The sequence below is a fragment of the Emys orbicularis genome, chromosome 6 (genome assembly GCF_028017835.1).
Source record: "Emys orbicularis isolate rEmyOrb1 chromosome 6, rEmyOrb1.hap1, whole genome shotgun sequence".
NCBI classification, from domain to species: Eukaryota; Metazoa; Chordata; order Testudines; family Emydidae; genus Emys; species Emys orbicularis.
In genome coordinates, this window is record NC_088688.1 from 53,469,216 (window position 1) to 53,491,641 (window position 22,426).

Consider the following 22,426-nt stretch of genomic DNA (forward strand, 5'->3'; position numbering starts at 1 on the left):
TTCTGCACAATGCTCATTCCACATCCTCTTAGTCTTTGACGTGTTTACTTCCAACCCGATATCATGTGAAGGTGTTTGCAGTTGCTGCAATTTGTTCTCCAGTTCTGCTGTGTCCTTTGCCAGTATTACATAGTTGTCGGCAAAGAGAAAATGGGTTAACTGTTCTCTGTCAATTCCGATTCCTTCTTCCCAGTTCAATTTCTTGAACGGCGACTCCAGTTCTGCTGCAAACAGCTTTGTTGAGTTTGTGTCACCTTGTCTCACTCCTCTACATATAGTAATAAAGCAGGGGACATTGAATAATGTTATCTCTGTCGAGCAATTGCAGTTAATTTCTTCCAGCAGGTTGATGTACCTCGGGTCAATTCAGATTTAATTGAGCGTGTTGAGTACAGCATTAATCTCTACTGAGTCAAATGCCTTTTTGTAGTCAACAAATGCAATACACAATGGTACTTTGTATTCCTTGCATTTTTCGATGTGCTGTTGAACTGAGTGGATGTGATCAGTTGTCGAATACCCTGAGCGGAAACCAGCTTGTTCTCTGCTTTTGTGCATTTCAAGATCCTTCTTAATCCGATCGAGTATGACGTGGGTAAAGACTTTATACACTTGTGAGAGGAGTGTGATCAAACGGTGGTTGCTCAGTTCTTCTGGACCGCCTTTCTTCATCAATAGTATTGTTTTTGATTTCTTCCATGCATCTGGGACACGCTTGCTATTGATGTAGATGGTGAACTGTTGCGCCAACACTTTGAAGAGAGTATCTTCCCCTGCTTTGAGGTATTCCGGCCAAACATCGTCCACTCCCGGACTCTTCCCCCTTTTTATGTTACGAACTAGGTATTCAATGTCTTCCCACATAATGTCGGAAACTTCTTCTGTAACCTGCTGCCTTAACAGTGTATGCTGGACATTGACATGCAAGGAGTAGAGGTCACTGTAGAATTTTGTACATATTTCTTTCATCTTGCTCCTTTCCAATGTCCTTTCACCATTTTCATCTTTTAGCCCTGCTGGGATAATCTGTTTCAGCCTAACATCTCTTTCTACCTTCTTCAGACTCTCATTCTTTTTGTCTGCCTCTCTCTCAATTTCTTCTTTCTAAAGTCTTCGTAGTCTTCTTTGATCTTCACACAAATTTATTTCCACAGTGTTCTCTATTCGTCGCCAATTTTTTCTTCTAATTTCATGTGCGCCCTCCTTGCCATCAGGTTCACAGTTTCCTCACTGATCCTCTGCTTGCATCCCAGCATTTTCAATGCCTTTCCCTTCTTAACTGCTGAGATTATCTGCTAGATAAACTCTTCATAGTCCCCATTGATGTCCTTGTTGACCTTATACCCAAGGTCCATTTCACTCACTTCCTGTGCAAATGCCTCTTCATTGAAGTGCCATTTTTGCTTCGGTTTCTGGTTTCTCGTTCACCTTTGCATACCACCACAAATTCTTGTTTTATCATTTTCCTTTTGTATTTAAATCTCAGTGGCCCTTCCCAACACTGGAATTGTTCCTCCATTATTGTCTTTTACAGATACTTTTGACTCTTCTATTTGTATGTGCGTCTTACATCTCTTTCAGTTTGTGATTACATTTACATGTGCCCCAGTGTCTATCTTGAATATCATATAAGTGCAATTTGAGCACATTTTAATTAGTCAATCTTTTGACTTTTCAGCCTCCTCCATTATTGTGCTTAAAACAGCTCTTCCTCTTCACTTAAGGAATCCCTCTCTGGTCTTAACACATGTTCTTTCCTGCTTTCTCTGCACATTTTAGCATAATGATTGGGTTTATTATCGTTTCTACACATTTGTCTGAATGTTGAGCATTTCCTATACTCATGCTGGTTACCACATTGCTGGCATTGTCCCCTGCTTTCCATGTTTCTGTCACTGGCCAATTTAATTGCTGTGAACTTTTCCTATGCAGATTTAGCTATGGTACCCAAAGTCATAAGCTCTGTGCCTTTCTCCAAGCTTTTTATATGCATTTCTGTTTGTTCTGTGGCTTGGCATATAAATATTGCTCTTTCCAGTGTCAGATCCATCGTCCTTAGTAACAGTTCATGGATTCTTACTGTTACACCTCAGGATGATCTGGTCTTTAAGGAGAGTGTCTTGGTATTCCATATTCACAGGACTGTTTTTTTAGTTTTAAGTCTCTGACAAACTCCTCTATTGTTTCACCTTCATTTTGTGTTCTCATCCTGAACATCTCTCTCATAGGTAACATTTTTCCTCAGGACATAATTATCCTCAAACATTTTCACCATTTCTGCAAAGTTTCCTTCTCCTTCCCACCACTATCTGTATAGAATGCATTGTAGACATCCAGGGCTGCTTTCTCTGCCACTGTTAAGAGCAGAGCAATCTTTTTCTCATCCTCCAATTTATTTGTGCATATGGCTTTCATACACAGTTCAAATTGCTGTTTGAACCATTTCCAGGCATATTTAGCATTTCTTCTGTTTGTCGGAGCTGATGGAGGAGTTATGTGCAATAGTACAGGCTCTGTAGCAGCCATTTCAGTGTTACCACTCTCACTGGGTCTTCCAGCATGCTGTGCCTTCCACTCCTGGTACCATGTAGTTACCATGTACCATTACTGACAAGCAGATCACTGGCAAGATATATCCTTTATTATGAACAGAACTATGTACAAAAATTAGGTAGCAAAACTTTCTACTACTCTTATAGATTCATAGATTCATAGATTCTAGGACTGGAAGGGACCTTGAGAGATCATCAAGTCCAGTCCCCTGCCCGCATGGCAGGACCAAATACTGTCTAGACCATCCCTGATAGACATTTATCTAACCTACTCTTAAATATCTCCAGAGATGGAAATTCCACAACCTCCCTAGGCAATTTATTCCAGTGTTTAACTACCCTGACAGTTAGGAACTTTTTCCTAATGTCCAACCTAGACCTCCCTTGCTGCAGTTTAAGCCCATTGCTTCTTGTTCTATCCTTAGAGGCTAAGGTGAAGAAGTTTTCTCCCTCCTCCTTATGACACCCTTTTAGATACCTGAAAACTGCTATCATGTCCCCGCTCAGTCTTCTCTTTTCCAAACTAAACAAACCCAATTCTTTCAGCCTTCCTTCATAGGTCATGTTCTCAAGACCTTTAATCATTCTTGTTGCTCTTCTCTGGACCCCCTCCAATTTCTCCACATCTTTCTTGAAATGCGGTGTCCAGAACTGGACACAATACTCCAGCTGAGGCCTAACCAGAGCAGAGTACAGCGGAAGAATGACTTCTCGTGTCTTGCTCACAACACACCTGTTAATACATCCCAGAATCATGTTTGCTTTTTTTGCAACAGCATCACACTGTTGACTCATATTTAGCTTGTGGTCCACTATAACCCCTAGATCCCTTTCTGCCGTACTCCTTCCTAGACAGTCTCTTCCCATTCTGTATGTGTGAAACTGATTTTTTCTTCCTAAGTGGAGCACTTTGCATTTGTCTTTGTTAAACTTCATCCTGTTTAACTCAGACCATTTCTCCAATTTGTCCAGATCATTTTGAATTATGACCCTGTCCTCCAAAGCAGTATCTTTGTAGCTGCAGCCTGTGACTGCCCTGTTCCAGGCTTCTTTATTTGTCTCCAGCAGGAAGTGTGTGACCAGAAACTAAAGACTGTATCTTTAATGTACAGGCAGTGTGGCAACTCTACTTCCTTGAGCATTTATTATATAGCACAAGGAGTATGTGGAGAGTAAGGGTTGCATGCCACTAGCAACCCAGACCTGAGTAGGCCAAGCCACGGGGTGGTGGGGGCTTTCCTCTCCAACAGCCACTTGGAGTCAGTTGCCTAAGACATGGTTTTACAATCTCAGGCTAGCTGATGTACAATTGAGGAAATGTACCTTTTTAGCTAATGTCAGTCATTCCTCCTGAAATACTTTTAGGATAGGTTACATCCCTTTCAAGTCTCTCATGTTGGTTTGTCTATGTTAAGATTTTTTGCTTTTTTATACATTTTAAGCACAATGGGATCTAGGTTTTTCTCACCCTATTTCACTTGACATAAGTACCTAATTAACTCAATGGGTATTTAAAATAAAGCCTCAAGCTAACAAATCATTAAATAGAGCAGAGTCACTAAACAGTAATGTTTGTGTGCATGGAACAAGTGATACTAAAATTAGACTGAATAATCCCACTCTTTTATATTATGTGTCTTTACTAAATAGTAACTGATAACCTCCTGTATTCATTATATTGGGCATTTTTGCTTGAATCTATTTTTATTTGTATGGTCTATGGAACAAATTTTTATTTACATTTTAAAAACTAAACTGATAATTAAAGAAAACAATGCTGCTGAGGATATTATTCTCAAAATGTGACTCTGATGCTGGATCTGATTTATACATAATAGTTCACCAAAGCGTGTCTACTGAAAGCCTGTGTCACATTGGTCATCATAATAATTGTGAAATGTATGTACAGATACTATGTAAGGAGTTACTTGTATATACGGAAAATTATGTTCTTAAGCTAGACAAGGTGGGTGAAGTAATATTTTTTATTGGTCCAACTTCTGTTGGTGGAAGAGACAAGCTTTCAGTATGCACAGACCTCTTCTTCAGGTCTGGTGGAGATATGCAAGTTGTGGATTGGTCACCAGGAAAGGTGAAAATGGGTTTTTTTTCCACCCCCAGGCAAGAGAGGACAATGCATTTATCGGGTTATATGTAAAGTGAATATTGTCTAGTCCACCATAAGCATCATTACAAAAGTTGGTCCAATAAAAGATATTACATCACTGATCTCTCTCTAATTGGCACCATTAGCATTCTAAGTCTAATGCTAATGAAGAGTTGGTGGGGACTTTAGAAGGAAACTAACAGAAAAAGGTAAAGAGCAGGGATGGAGGAGGGACCCTATCTTGAGGTGAACATCAAAGATATGTTCTGGTATATTTTAAGGACAAAAACGACACCCTCACATCCTTCACCTAGGATATAAATGGATGGTGAGTTTGTTTGTTTATTTCAAACGGGATCTCAACCAGCCTTGGGTGAAAATGCTGGAAAGAACTTTGGGTGAGATAAGCTTCTTTAGACAGGAGAAGTTGTTAGCGTAAGTTTAGTCTCTCAAAAGCATACTGTGATTTTGTTTTATGTGTAACCATTGGTTCCCATCTATCACTGATTTTTATTTGAATCTGTATTCTCTCTCAAATATTTTGTTTGTTTTAGAACTGAACTCAAGTGCTGTGCATAATACAGGAGGTGGGGTCTAAGATGAAATGGGTAAACTGGGTACACTGTTTCTTTGGGAACAGAGTATCCGGGATTTCTGTGGCTATCCAGCAATCGGGAGGACATTTTGAAGGGACTCAGGTCTCAGGAGCATCTGTTGTCAATCTGCAAGGCAAAAGACTGGGCTGATGTAGCCCAGAGAAGATTGCTTGAGTGGCTGACAGGCTGGCTGTCTTAGGCCTGGTCTACACTTGGGGGGTGGGTGGGAGGGAAATCGACCTAAGATACGCAACTTCAGCTATGAGAATAGCATAGCTGAAGTCGACGTATCTTAGGCTGACTTACCTCGTGTCCTCACGGCGTGGGGACGACTGCCGCCGCTCCCCCATCAACTCTGCTTCCACCTCTCGCCGCAGTGGAGTACAGGAGTCGACGGCAGAGTGATCGGGGATCAATTTATCGTGCCTACACTAGACACAATAAATCGATCCCGATAGATCCATCATTACCCGCCGATTCGGCAAGAGCCCCTTACGCTGGAGGCAGGCAATGACAAGGTGATTCTCAGTCCTGGGTGCCCTAAAAAGCATCACAATGGCCTACCTTGAAACTATTATAATATGATCAGATAAATCCTCCAGATTCAAAATAATGAATCAAGGACAAAATTCTGCCTCTAGGTTCACATGTACCTTGGAGAAGGAGAAGGAGAAGTCCATACTTTGGAGGCACTGAGTGGAAAACACAATCTGATGAAATTTTGACATCTCCTGCTTGCCCAAAAGTGCATAATGCCAGAGCTGCATTACTCTATCCTTGCAACAGCAGAGCCCCGAAAAGGGGAAGTGATTTGACTCACAGGGGTTGTTGTAAGCTAGTAACAGACCTTCAGGAGCTACCATCTAAACAAACAAAACGCATCTATTTTGGGATGATTATGCAAGTATAAATTATTCCAGCCTTGCAGTAATAACTGCCAAATTCAAGGGAGCATGGATGAGATCCAAATCCCAAATAATGCATTCAGACAGAGCATGGAGATTTGCAATACTTGCTGGAAGAATTATGGACCTATAAAACCAATAAATGAGTTACAAATAACTGTAAATATGGATGAGCGTATCAATATGGATGAGAGACATCAATACAGAATATCTTCATATTTTTAAAAATATATTCTTCGTATAATGATTTATATTAAATTATATATTGATCAGTTACCAGAAGCCTGAAATAATGCTATTATTCTTTGCTCTTTCAGCGCACCATTTGTGAGACACACAGTAAGAAAGGAAAATATGTCTAACTATTAATTTGCTTTCTTGACAAAATACAATCCACCAGCCTCACTTAAGGTTTATGTGTATACTCATGTAGTACCAGAGGCAAGTTACATGGCTCTCAATCACTATGTCACTACGAAGAGGAACACCCAAGAAGAAATTAATCCAAAACTGTGCATATTAATAACTATCGCTATTAAAGCATTAAGAAAATCATCAATTCAAACTTCCATATTCCCTCAGTACAATGCAGATCTACACTGAAAGACAATCTAGCAGTATATACAAGGGGGAAAACTGTCATCAAAGTGTAAAAACAGATGAAAAAAATTATAAAGCCAAATATATGTTTATGGAAATAGGATTCATTTATACACTCTGGGCCACATTCTAATCCCAGTTACTTTGGTGCAGGCAAGGGAGTTTCTCTGGATTTACATTGACATCAGAACTACCCTCCCCTCACTGACTTTTCCTATTGACTTTATCCCACAAGATTGAACACACATGTTCCAAAAGCTGCTTCTTAGGATGAGAACAAGTCAGTTTTACAGTACTTAGTAAAAATACACTAGATGATGTGGCTGCACATATCTTTTGCTGTAACTGTTCTTTATGCATAAAATGAAGCTATGGACCTACTCGAATGAACTTGAACAACGTTTTGGGGAGAAACCCAGTGTGTATAGGAATTAAGTAGGTGAGGTGGGGGGGGGGAAGGGGGAACTGATGTGGGGGCCAGGGAGACAAAGAATTATTTAGACTTTAGGGGTTTGGGGAGTAGCTGGAAGCCTCACACCATCAGGCAGCCACTGAGTGCTAAAATCATTTATTCAATAAATTTGGGACAGTTAGCAACTCTCTCCCTCTACCTCCCCTACACCCTCCCCCCCCCCCCCCCCACACACACACACTGTGCACAAGGAGGTGTTGAAAAATAAAACAGACCAAAAGCCACAATATAATCACTGTTACAAGTCTCATGATTTGGGGGCTGATTTAATGATTTTGGACTCCTGCTTTTTAAACGTTGGGAATCAGGTTTGCCATACTGAACTTTAACCTGCCGTGTAATTTACAGCACCTGGGGCGTGCACAGGAATAAAAATTTGATCACTTCTGGAGGGGCCAGAAGAGCTGTCAACTCCCCCCACCACAGCCCTCAGACTGGAGGAGTTCTGTGCCCCCCCCCCGATTATTGGGGAGGGGGCCATGCCCCTGCTTCCCCCCATTGTACACACCCGACAGCACCTATTAAACCAGCAGACAAAACATTTGCTAAGATTGAGGAAATTCTGCAAAACTACCTATCCCTACAGCCCTTGGTGACTGCAGAGCCTTTCTGCTTTTATAAACAGAGTCAAAAAGCAAATTAAACAGTTTCTGACTACGAAGCTGAATTAAGGAAACTAACAGAGCATTGCCAGTCTGGAGAGAGTTGAAAAGATGCATTAAAAGGAACAGTTAGTGTGTGGAGTGCAAAGTGAAGCAATCCAAATACTGTTGTTGACTGAGTTTTATTTGACCCTAAAATATGCACTAGAAATTGCTGTAGCAATGAAAACAGCTACCCAAGATGCCAGGGAGCTGGAACCACATTGTGTAATGTGTACAACAAATAAACTAGGTATCAAGCAAAAAGTACAATATGGACAACATTCAAAGACAGTCTGCTTTCATTGTGGGAAACAATCCTGCAAAGGATTGTTAGTTCTAAGACAAACCACACAGAAATGGCAACAAACCGGGACACCCACAGGAAGCGTAAAAGTAAATGCAAAAAGCACAACTATCACCTCACATGAGCAATGCCAGACTAGTTCAGATTGATCAGTTTACAGATGACAACATGGAGTCTGTGACAGAGAACCTTTGGCAAAGGGTCCCCTGTTCTTTGCAAACAACTCTCATCTCAGGCCTGGCAAACTCACTACACCAAACATGTCTTACAGGATCTTCATCCATAAAGAGTAACATGTAAGATCTTTACAGAAAGCTCTTAACTTGTTAGAATTAATAATATTTGTGAGATGTATGTATAATATTTAAGGAATAACATTATATTGCAAGTATGCTTTATGGACTTAGAATAGAAATTAGTCACCGGGGCAATATGTCTCAGTAATGACCCATTGAAGCAAGAGGGAGCTGTCATCCCTCCCTAGCCAGCCAGTGAGGTAATGCAGTGTTCTATTGTCAATCCTTGCCGCATCATAGAACAATCAATGGAAAACCATCAAGACAACTGCAACTGATCAAAACCACTTCGAGGTGAAAAGGAACATTATAGATGGCAGGAGACCACTTGGTTATGAATAAAGACAGTGTTGGGAAAGGCACTCTGCATCCACTCACTGCAACCATATCTACACTACCACTTATGTTGGAAAAACGTATGTTGCTCAAGAGTGTAAATAACCCCCCCCCCCCCCCCCGAGCGACGTAAGTTATGCCAGCATAAGCTCTAGTGTGCACAGTGCTATGTTGGCGGGAGAGCTTCCCCAGCCAACACAGCTTCTGCTGCTCTCGGGGGTGGTCGGCATAGAGCGTCTTCACCACATGCACTGCAGCTGTACCGGTACAGCTGTGGCGCTGCCACACTAAGTGTAATCATGCCCTGAGTGAACCCCTTAAGGAGCAGGGGATTTTCATGAACATTTGGATTCTGGTTCTTGTAAAAACAGTCAGCTCTGCAATGGATTGAACTTTGAGGGGAGAGGACTGTTGAAATCTACTTTATTTAGGAAAGGTAACTACTGATAAGTGTAGACCCAGGTTTACATTTTATTTTGTGTTGTAACCAGTTGTTTCCATCACTTTCTCTCACTTCTCGTTAAGTCTTTATTCTTATTTAAATAAACCCACTTTTTGATTTATTACAAGTGCTCACAAGTGTTGTGTGGTATACAGGAACAGTGGCTTAAGGTAAAACTGGGGTAAACTGCACCTTTGGGGCAGAGGATTTGGGATTTCTGTGAGCAGACAGTGGCGGCGGCGGCAACGGCGGGGAATAGCTCAGTGGTTTGAGCATTGGCCTGCCAAACCCAGGGTTGAGAGTTCAATCCTTGAGGGGGCCATTTAGGGAACTGGGGTAAAATTCTGTCTGGAGATTGGTCCTGCTTTGAGCAGGGGGTTGGACTAGATGACCTCCTGAGGTCCCTTCCAACTCTGATGATTCTAAGGTGGAGTTAGAGACTGGCATAGCCCAGAGGAGAGTGCTTGAGTGGCTGAAAAGCCCGTGATGTCAGAGAGCTGACACCCAGCTACCACAAGATAGATTTCCCCTTCCTTGAAACAAGGTGACTCTCAGTCCTGGGTGCCCATGATAGAGTCCATGGAGAATTTGATATCTTTATAACTGCTTAATTTAGAAGATATTGAGGGCCACTAGGGGGCTCAGAAACAATTTAAAAGGATGCTACCTAGTTGTACTCCACACCTGCCTTTTTGTCTAGTTTTTCTTTACAGCAACGTTATCTAGCCTACTCCCATAGTACTTAGGTGCAAATCCATCTGACAGTGGATGATTTAAATGCCTTTTGATGTCCACAGCTCCTATGTGGTATTCTGAGAATTTATGCAGACACCAGAGTGTTGTGGATTAATTCCCTTTCACATTTCCCTGGACAAAGAAATGGCAATATTTACTTCTGATCTCTAAAGAAACTGGAATGCACTTTAGACTAAAAATCTGATGATAATCTCAGTATCACTTTGTCACTTTGACAGATACTGTGTTGTTCTGTTACAGCTAGTGATCCTGTCTCTGCAACTATAATTGCCATTTAACAAGAAAAGCCTAGGGTGGGATTTTCCATTAGTCTAAATCAGTTCACATCAAAGTGAATGGGAGTTATCCATTTTGCAGAGTGAGACCAATGCTATGCACTTTTGAAGCCAGTGTAAAGATTGGAAGTATAGAGGTAACCAATTACGGCTCAGAGGACTCTAAGTTGGTTACCTGTTCTCTTTAAGCGATCTTTATATCTTTGGAATTGTAGTATGTATTCCGATAGATTGTCTTCTGACATATAAAATGCCTATGATCCTAACTAAATATCCGGTGTCACTTTAGCCATCTTTCAGCAATCATATGGTTAAGAGAAGGGTCTGTATGTTGTGACTAACTGTTCATATCCAGAAAGTTGATAGTCAGACTTCTCTCTCGTGGCCATCAGAACTGTGAGCTAAGACACGAGAAGTAATTCTTCGGCTCTACTCCGCACTGATTAGGCCTCAACTGGAGTATTGTGTCCAGTTCTGGATGCCACATTTCAGGAAGGATGTGGAGAAATTGGAGAGAGTCCAGAGAAGAGTAACAAAAATGTTTAAAGGTCTAGAAAACATGACCTCTGAGGGAAGATTGAAAAAATTGGACTGTCTAGTCTGGAGAAGAGAAGACAGAGGGGACATGGTAACAGTTTTCAAGTATGTAAAAGGTTGTTACAAGGAGGAGGAAGAAAAAATGTTTTTCTTAACCTCTGAGGATAGGACAAGAAGCAATGGGCTTAAATTGCAGCAAGGGAGGTTCAGGTTGGACATTAGGGAAAACTTCCTAACTGTCAGGGTGGTTAAGCACTGAAATAAATTACCTAGGAAGGTTGTGGAATCTCCATCTTTGGAAATTTTTAAGAGCAGGTTAGACAAACACCTGTGAGGAAGGGTCTAGATAATACTTAGTCCTGCCATGAGTGCAGGGGACTGGACTAGATGACCTCTCGAGGTCCCTTCCAGTTCTATGATTCTAAGAATTGTCCTTATGAGCTCTCCATCTGTAGAGAATCTGGTTTGTCCCAAGAACTATCCCAGAGAGGATCCTACATGGACACACAGATCTTTGTTTTCTTTGCTCATCATGAATGAAGTTAACTGGGATCCTGATCTATCTTTCTAGGTGTGGGTATCATTTTGATAGAACTTATCTCTGCAAGGAACTCATGAACTGCTTGGGCCCCTGTGGTCAGTTCTGTGCATGATACCATTATGTCTAGTCCGTAGTGGTTGATCCCACTCTCCTGGGCAGCAGCTTCTCTAGCAACTTATCAGATCCATGTCTGAGCATTGGAACTATGTCATCTATTGCTTAGCAAGTGAAATAGAAGTATGTCACTATAAATATTGTAGCCCCTTCTAATATTGGGTTTCCTTGTCTCTTACTCCTCCAGCAGGCCACACTCTTACTTCTGTGTAGCTCCCCTTACTTTAGTCCAGACAGAGAACTGAAACCTCCCACCTCAGGGAGAATGTCTGAATGGGCTAATTGTCACGTGTTCTTGCAGCTGTCCTCAATCTGGAAGGATCACACTCTTGCTGCCACCTGTTCTGCTGTACCTGCTCCTGCACGACTGGCCTTGAAAAGATAGATCTGCTAACATGCTCATGTGCAGAGAGCACAGAAAGAAAAAAAATATTGTGGGTTTCTGCAGGACAAATAGGGAATTTATGTGACAACTCAACAAAAGTTGTGCTGACACAGTCATATTACCCATGAAGCTTTGGCCCTAGCAGGTGCCCATCGAGAGCCCTGAAAGAAAATCTCAGCAATATCAAACAAAGGAAGTTGCAAAGGGGATCAACTACAGAGAAGGTTTTCTTCACTTCCCTGACTGAATCCTTAAAAATCAGCTAGTCTGCAGAAAGAGAGACCAGTCACTTGTGAAACCCTGAGAGAAACTTCATAGCATTCTCCTCAGACTACCTGCTATCCCCTTGTCCATTGGGTCTTTCAGAAAAAAAAGTACCTTTGTGAAAGAACATTGGTGTTCTTTGCCAGAAAGGCTACAACAATATCCACCTTAGAAATCTGAATGGAAAAATCAACCTTCTTTTGAAGTTTATACAACTTCTATCTGCTTATCTTCTTTATTGACAAAGAGCATCTGCCTTTAAGCAGACTGCTCCCAGTCTTCCCCCTTTCCCGCCTCCCCCAGCATATCTTTACCCAGCTCTTTCTTGCAGTGTTTCTTTAAGTCTTTTGCTTCTTCTGTTCCTTCTGGAGCTCAGAAACCCTTTCAATCATGGTTTTGGAGTAGTCTGGGAGGAGGAACCCACCCTGAGCACCGTCTATAGACTCCTTGTAGGTCTGATTCTGATAGTGTTCCCGCAATGGATGACCGGCTTGGAGTTTTACATTTCCTTTTATTTTTGAAGCTGTTGCTCCTGGCAGGAATGAGATAAAGATACCACAGTGATATGTGTCTCTGATTTTTCTGTGCACTTTCCTCCTTATATCTGAAAGTCTAATTGCTATGCCAACCCTCTGGATGTCATCAAGGCTCAAAACACCAGGAAATAAAATCAGATCCCGGCTGCTGTTGCTTACCCAGGAAGTACCAGGAATAGCCCTATAGCCCTGTGATTGTCTTGGCTAAGTGCCAGCTTCCTGGGCCCAGCCTTCTGTCTCTCCTGGAGGAATCCTCTTGAAATGTTTACTGTGGTCACCTTTGAAGTAAATCATAAACTTGTACTTATCTGATCTGCTGGTGACTCAGTATGATGGGACACTTAGCTACATCTTCTAATTTCTCCCATTCAAGCAATTAGAAGCTCTGAGTGCCTGAGCACAAAGAGGAGGCTCTCTCAGTATAAATGGAATCTTTATCCACATTCAGCCTCGAAAAACAGAACCCTCTCTTCTTCCTATGGAAGAAGTGGTGAGAGGGACTCTTATATACAATGCAGAGAAAGTATTTTACCTGCTGTTTCTTGGTCTTGTCTGTAATCTTGCACCAGGACAGAGATGACAATGTGCATTTTAAAATACACAGGATGTACAATGAGGCTGCCCAGAAGAGGGTGGGTCTAGAGAGCAGCTGTTCTCTGCAGCACACTACACGGGCAACTTGCCTTTAATTTATGCAGATAATTGCTGCATATGTTAATGAAGCATGTTGCAGCATTAACTCCTGCTAGGCAGCTTATCCTCTTCAAAGGGTGAATTAATGCACACAACCAAATGCAGATGGCACATGAGCTGGGCTGCCAGTTTTAATGATGGAGGAAATTTGGAAGGCTATCAAAATACCAGCCACTATTGACTCCTTTTCACTGACTTAAAAACAAACAGCCCTCAAGTTAATTGCTTGCCAATTAACTCAGGTACTTAACATGTTTGTAAAGGCTAGTGTGGACACTCCCCACAATCAAGGCTTAAATCCATTAATTTAAGGCAAGAACCAGTGAAGACAAGCCCTCTCTGTAGATGAACTGAAACCTACAGATTTGGTGCTGGCAGTTCCCACCCTACATCCATTTGGTCAACCTCCTGCTCCTTCCATTCTTCCCATCCACTTGGAGAATGTGGCTCTTTTTCTACAATTTAAACCACAGTATCCCCTCCCCCCCCCTTTTCCGGTGTTTTGAACAGAAGGGAAGAATATATAGCTGTATGGAAGATAGAAGGAAGCATGTTGTGAGAAATAAGTGCTTAGTTCTTAATGTACACATGAAGATGCTTATTATTAGTTGAACCATTTTCATCAGACATGTGAATTTCTAAAATCCTCCTCTAAAGCTCCAAGACAGTCAGATCTGCATAAGAAATCAGACTTCTTCAAAGGGTAGAATTTTATGTAAGCTTCTTCATCCCAGCGGCTCTCCTTTTTTCCAGCTGTTAATTCACCTAAAAGTAATCCACTCACACTTTTCTAATATTATTGTTATGCTGGATGGAGTTGGTAGCTAAAAGCAACCATGTCTTGATTTACAGGCAATCACAAGCCTCATTTAAGCTGATGGGCAGGCTAGTCACACTACATTCTGGCTAAATGGAAGATGAAATTAAGCTCCTTTGTGGAGCAAGATAGCTGAAACAACAGAAGCCACCACCCAAAGCATTGGCCATATGCAAGGAATGGACAGTGGCTGAGCCATGTGGGCCAAAGAGTTTCCTTGATGACTGATTGCAAATGAAGAGGCTGGGGCATTCATTGGTTGGAGTGCCGGTATGTCAGAAGCAGATAGCAGTGAGAAAGCCAGAAAAGCACTGGTAGTGAAACCAAGAGAGAGCACATATTTTGGGCAGAGTCCTCTGTGGAAAAGCAGGCTTGGCATTGTGATCAGGGACACTGCCTCCTGCTGTTTGTAGGAACAGGACTTTATGTGTGTTCTTTGTGAATAAACAGGATTGCACCAGAGAAATGTGACTATCATAAATTTCTCCTCCTAATGGAAACAACCCACAAGAGGTCCCAAATATTGGCTGACTGCTTGGATCAAAAGGGACAACATTATTTTTCCATGTAGGCAATTGATGTAGTTAGTCCAATATGTTATTCAATCACCAATGATCAGGGAGGTTTCCACAACACAAGTTATTAATTAGGGTTACCATACGTCCGGATTTTCCCGGACATGTCCGGCTTTTTGGGACTCAAATCCCCGTCCGGGGGGAAATCCCAAAAAGCCGAACATGTCCGGGAAAATCCGGCGCCGCTGGGCCGGGGGCCGGGCCGGGCGCCGGCGGTGCTGGCCTGGGGGTGCTCGGCCGGGGGCTGGCCCGGGGCCGGCACCCCAGGGGCCGAGCCGAGCCAGGCTGGAAATGCTGGGGCCGGGGCCGGCCGCCGGAGGGGGCCAGACTGGGCCGCGCCTCCTCTCCCCACCCCCCCCAGCTTACCTGCTGCCTGCTTCAGGCTTCCCGCGAATCAAATGTTCGCGGGAAGCAGGGGAGGGGGCGGGGACTTTGGGGAAGGGGTGGAGTTGGGGCGGGGGCGGGGATGGGGGCGGGGCCGGGGCCCCGTGGAGTGTCCTCTTTTTGGACACTCAAAATATGGTAACCCTATATTAATATATGGTCCACATTATGAATCAGCTTAAGAAACCCCCTCTTTATCCTGTAAAAGCAGCAAAGAGTCCTGTGGCACCTTATAGACTAACAGACGTATTGGAGCATGAGCTTTCGTGGGTGAATACCCACTTCGTCGGATGCATGTGGGTATTCACCCACGAAAGCTCATGCTCCAATACGTCTGTTAGTCTAAGGTGCCACAGGACTCTTTGCTGCTTTTACAGATCCAGACTAACACGGCTACCCCTCTGATACTTGACACCTCTTTATCCTGTTTGTATTTAAAGAGATGTCAACAATCCTCCATCCCCCCCCCTTGAAAATGTCAAAAACTGACCGCTGATATTTAGATTCCATCATGAAAAACAACAACAGCCACTCTCTTCAAGGGATTCACAAAAATACAGTATTTATGATCCTCCTGACAGCTTTGCTGCAGCATTTAAACACTGTTCTCAGAAGTGCCCCAACACCATCCCTGATGCTAGTGAACAAACAATGTCTCTGCGTTGTAGACACTACATAAAACACTATCTTGATTGTTCAGACAATCAAGTGTTACACAGAATTGGGGATTCTTGACAGTGCAGCCTCATGGGTACACAGGACAACTTAGCAAAAAGTGAAGGATGAGCAGCAACAGTCACGTCAAAAACACTTGATTCAAAAGCAGTGAAATGTTTACATTTGCTTACTGACATCACTTAAACCATTAGAATAAATTAGAAAAAAAGAGAGAGTTACCAGAGTATTCCATGTACACTTTAAACATTGCTCAGATAGTATGTCCAGATTTTAAGTAGGACAGTTTGCAACTATGCATGACTGCAAAGGTCATTAATATGGTGATAAAACAGAAATGGGACACCCTTGGTTAATAACCTTGGGGTTTTAAATGTAATACCTGGAATACTAGAGAATTATTGTTTATGAATTTTGAAATGCAATTCCCCCCCTCCCAAAAAAAAAAAAAAACCCCACAAACCCACAACCCTAAAACAAAAGCAAAAAGAAACTGTTTTTGAATTGCATAAAGGTAAGTCAGTCAGTTATACTCAGAATTAAAACTCATTTTTTAAAGACAAGTTGCATATAGAAAACTAGTTTTTTCTATGTCTGCATTGTTAATAACAATATTTCCAAGGAGATATTATATATTTTAGTTAGAGACACCCACACTAATGGTATGTTCCCCATTTTCTGAGTGTCTCACTTGAGATGCTGAGGTCTGATTTGCAGACGTGCTGATCGCTGGGAGCTGTGCTTTGAACATATGAAGTGCTATATAATGCTAAGTACTCTGAAAAATCAGGGCCCAAGCAACTCAAATAGGGCACCCAAAATCAGTTGATACTTTTGATCTTTATTGGTGTCTCAGTTCCCCCATCTGTAAAAATGGGGATAATTTCACCCTCTCACTTCACAGGGCTGTTACAAAAATAAATTAATTAATATTGATGTAGCACTCCAATACTACAGTGGTGAAGACCATTGAAACCCCATGAGGAAATTAATAGTTTTGTCTTCAATGCAGGGTTTGAACTGTATGCAGTAAATGAAGCATAGGGCTGTTACAGTTACCAGGCTAACTGCACCTCTAATCCTTCCTAGTCCCTTGCAGTGCATGCCCATCTCAGGTCACAGGCTTTGAACAGTAACCTCTCTTGGGGTGAAATCACATGATTTTCCCACTCTCAGACCAGGCCTCTGGATGCAGCCCCCAGGTTCTAACCATGATTACCTCAGCAGGCCTGATCTAGGTTCAGTAGCTGCAGTTTGGTTCCCTCCAGGAGCTAAGACAAACAGCCTTCTTAAAGCAAAGTATTATTTATTTAGACAAAGCATGTAAGTGAAAACAAGTCTTAAAATAATAAAGAGATTATACAACAGGCCTTCCTTACCAGGCATCTACCCATTTTTCACATGGAGATCCTGATAAATCTAAGCTTCCTGTAGACCCCCGCTTACTCCCCAAGACCTCTAGGATCCAGGTGGCATAATCTCTTCCCTTAACTCCCAAACCATTTCTCCCCCTCTCTGCTTTGGGGAGCAAGTCTTTAAAACATGCTTAGACTTTTGATCACCTCACCTTCATTCTCAGAGAATGAATCACATTTTAACTGTCTATAGCCCTTTGATTTGTTAGCTCCCCACACTGGCAAAACAAGGCTTGCAACTTCCTTGGAGACGGGATATAGGATTCTCAAAGCTAATAGCTATCACCTTTCAGGTGTGTGCCAGGATGTTCTTTTCTGAAAGACATTGTGTTGCCTTCCAGCTTGTTTTTATAAGAGCCCCATATTAAGCTAGATCAATACATTCATTCAGGAAAGTCTAACACCACAGTTTACAGTCACATCACTTCACTGACCTTGTTGCATAGAATATTCATACAATTATTACATATCAAGGAGAAAACAAAATATTGAACAGCTGCTCATTCAGTGAGCACCATCTATCCTGAGAACTGATGGAGGCAGGGGTGCTGTGGAAAAATGTGATCATGTAATTAAAGACCATCATAATGCGTACACACAAGAGGGCCAAGTTAAGGTAGCATGGGCAGTCTTGATTCTGGCATTTCCTAATGCCTGAGCACTTGACTTTGAAACCTTAACAAGGTTCTTTTATTCTAGTTTGTGAATGTAGTATCTAAAAACAATGTTAGAGTGGATGAATGGGAAGAGAGCTATAAATGTTGGCACAGACACTATAGAACACACTGCTTAGCCATAAAAATTGAAAATGCACATACAGTAAATTGAAAAGAAAAGAACGCAAAGTCTTCTTGCAAGGATAGAACAAATGAAAAGTTGACCAGTTCCCAACCTCTTTTCAGTAAGAATTAGACAAATATTATTTAAAAAAATCATTAAAATACGGTAACTCCTCACTTAAAGTCGTCCCAGTTAATGTTGTTTCATTGTTACGTTGCTGATCAATTAGGGAACATGCTCGTTTAAAGTTGTGCAATGCTCCCTTATAACATCACTTGGCAGCCATCTGCTTTGTCCACAAGGAGCCACAACAGTAGTTCCCTTAACCCACCCAGCAATATTGTTAACCTTTCCAGCTATACTCTTAGCCCAGCAGAAGAGTCTGTCCTATCTCGGGGCCTCTCCTTTTGTCCCTCCAGACCCACGAACATGATACAGTTCTGCGGTGACCTAGAATCCTACTTTCGACGTCTCCGACTCAAAGAATATTTCCAACATACCTCTGAACAGCATACTAACCCACAGAATCCCCCCTACCAGCACTACAAACAAAAGGATTCTGCGTGGACTCCTCCGGACGGTCGAAACAACAGACTGGATTTCTACATAGATTGCTTCCGTCAACGTGCAAAGGCTGAAATTGTGGATAAGCAACATCACTTGCCCCATAACCTCAGCCATGCTGAACACAACGCCATCTACAGCCTCAGAAACAACCCTGACATCATTATCAAAAAGGCTGACAAAGGAGGTGCTGTCGTCATCATGAATAAATTGGAATATGACCAAGAGGCTGCTAGACAGCTCTCTAACACCACATTCTACAAGCCATTATCCTCTGATCCCACTGAGGATTACCTAAAGAAACTACACCATCTGCTAAAAAAACTCCCTGACAAAGCACAGGAACAAATCTGTAAAGACACATGCCTAGAACCCCGACCAGGGACATTCTATTTGCTACCCAAGATCCATAAACCTGGAAATCCTGGACGCCCCATCATCTCAGGCATTGGCACCCTAACATCAGGCTTGTCTGGTTATGTGGACTCTCTCCTCAGACCCTACGCTACCAGCACTCCTAGCTATCTTCGAGATACTACTGACTTCCTGAGGAAACTAGAATCCATCGGTGATCTTCCAGAAAACACCATCCTGGCCACTATGGACGTAGAAGCCCTCTACACCAATATTCCACACACAGATGGACTACAAGCTATCAGGAACAGTATCCCCGATAATGTCACAGCTAACCTGGTGGCTGAACTCTGTGACTTTGTCCTCACCCACAACTATTTCACATTTGGGGACAATATATACCTTCAAGTCAGCGGCACTGCTATGGGTACCCGCATGGCCCCACAGTATGCCAACATTTTTATGGCTGACTTAGAACAACGCTTCCTTAGCTCTCGTCCCCTAACGCCCCTACTCTACTTGCGCTACATTGATGACATCTTCATCATCTGGACCCATGGAAAAGAAGCCCTTGAGGAATTCCACCATGATTTCAATAATTTCCATCCCACCATCAACCTCAGCCTAGATCAATCCACACAAGCGGTCCATTTCCTGGACACTACTGTGCTAATAAGCGATGGTCACATAAATACCACCCTGTACCGGAAACCTACTGACCGCTACACTTACCTACATGCCTCCAGCTTCCATCCAGGACACACCACACAATCCATTGTCTACAGCCAAGCTCTAAGATATAACCGCATTTGCTCCAATCCCTCAGATAGAGACAAGCACCTACAAGATCTCTATCAAGCATTCTTAAAACTACAATACCCACCTGCTGAAGTGAAAAAACAGATTGACAGAGCCAGACGAGTACCCAGAAGTCACCTCCTACAAGACAGGGCCAACAAAGAAAATAACAGAACACCACTAGCTGTCACCTTCAGCCCCCAACTAAAACCTCTCCAGCGCATCATCAGAGATCTACAACCTATCCTGAAAGATGATCCTTTACTCTCACAGATCTTGGGAGACAGACCTGTCCTCGCTTACAGACAACCCCCCAACCTTAAGCAAATACTCACCAGCAACCACACATCACTGAACAAAAACACTGACCCAGGAACCTATCCTTGTAACAAAGCCCGATGCCAACTCTGTTCACATATCTATTCAAGTGACACCATCATAGGGCCTAATCACATCAGCCATACCATCTGTGGCTCGTTCACCTGCACATCTACCAATGTGATATATGCCATCATGTGCCAGCAATGCCCCTCTGCCATGTACATTGGCCAAACCAGACAGTCTCTACGCAAAAGAATTAATGGACACAAATCTGACATCAGGAATCATAATACTCAAAAACCAGTGGGAGAACACTTTAACCTGTCTGGCCATTCTTTGACAGACCTGCGGGTGGCTATCTTAAAACAGAAAAACTTCAAAAACAGACTCCAACGAGAGACTGCTGAGCTGGAATTGATATGCAAACTAGACACAATCAACTCAGGGCTAAATAGGGATTGGGAATGGCTGAGCCATTACAAACATTGAATCTATCTCCCCTTGTAAGTATTTTCACACTTGCTTCTTATCAAACTGTCTGTACTGAGCCATCTTGATTATCACTTCAAAAGTTTTTTTCCTCTTACTTAATTGGCCTCTCAGAGTTGGTAAGACAACTCCCACCTGTTCATGCTCTCTGTATGTGTGTGTATATATATCTCCTCAATATATGGTTCACTCTATATGCATCCGAAGAAGTGGGTTGTAGCCCACGAAAGCTTATGCTCTAATAAATTTGTTAGTCTCTAAGGTGCCACAAGTACTCCTGTTATTTTTGCTTGCAGGAAGAGCAGCCCGTTGCAGCTAGCTGGTGGGGGCTTGGAACCAGGGTGGACGGGCAGCCCCCTGATCAGCTCCCCGTTCCCCTAAGTTCCCTGTGTGACAGCCGCCCAACAGGCTATCAATTGCCGGCAGTTCAGCTGTCCCTTCCCCCACTGCCATGTGCTGCTCCTGCCCTCTGCCTTGGAGCTGCTCCCCGGAGCCTCCTGCTTGCTGGGGGCGGGGAGGGAGGAGAAAGAGGGCTCATGTCAGGGTGCCCCCCTCCCCCCTGCACCCCACTTACCCCATCTTCCATAGAGCAGGGGGGACACACGGCAGGGCTCAGGACAGCGGGAGCTTGCTGATTAACTTAAAAAGGCAATGTACTTAGAGTGGGGTCAGCGTACTTAAAGGAGCAACGCGCATCTCTCTCTCTCACACACACAGGGTGTGTCTCTCTGTCTGCCATGCTGTCTCCCCTCCCTCCATTTGTGCTGCCTTGTAGAGTGTGAGGCTACATTAACAACAATGAGTTAACCCTTGAGGGCTCAGCCAATTGCTAGTTCATCATTTAGCAGTAAGGCATTCCCTGGGAAATATCCCACCCTCTGACTTCACCTCCTCAACCAAGCTTCACAATCATCATCATTGTGTACCAGTATTAAATTGTTCGTTTAAAACTTATACTGTGTGTATACACACACACACATACATATATATATATATATATATATAAATATAAATATAAAAAAATAAAATATAGTCTTTTGTCTGGTGAAAAACATTTCCCTGGAACCTAACCCCCCCTATTTACATTAATTCTTATGGGGAAATTGGATTCGCTTAACATCGTTTCGCTTAAAGTTGCATTTTTCAGGAACATAACTACAACGTTAAGCGAGGAGTTACTGTAATCAATAAAACCTTGATTGTTATGTGGCTCACTGAAAATGTGAAACATTCAGAGAGGAACACACTTACTGAGGAATGAATATTAAGGTAGATAGCATAGCAAGAAGTGCCAAATGCTTAGAGAATTCAAAAATTCTTCAAAGTGTCATCATCTAACTAATTAAACTGATTACACTTGTGGATTCCGAAGGTCTGAAGCTAAGTTCCTAATCTCAAGTAGTTTTAAAAACTCCTTGAATATTATCCTGCTAATTGGATGAACATATTTGCTATCACCTTTAGTGATTTAGAAAAAGAAAAACAACAACATAAAAAACTGTCAGTCAAAGCAATTTTCAATTATAGTATGAATTTCTGAAATCTGATTCCAGTTATAACCAGAGGCAGAAAGATAGCTGCATTCTGCATAGAAAGGACACCCTTACAATGAGACAGTTAAGTATGAGCTCAGACTCCTAGATATTACCGGTATTCTTCCTTCCTATACCTACAGAAGCTTTACCTATCATTAGAAACTCGGGGCTTGTGGGAAGGCTCTGTCTAACATACTTATATGACTCCCATTACCATAGTATCTGAGCACCTCACAATCTAACATATTTATACCTCCAGGGAGCTACAAAGTACTATGATCCCCGGCCCAAGGTCACACAGGAAGCTTGTAGCAGAACAGGGAGCTGAATCTGGATCTCCCAAGTCTTAGGCTATAGTGCCCCA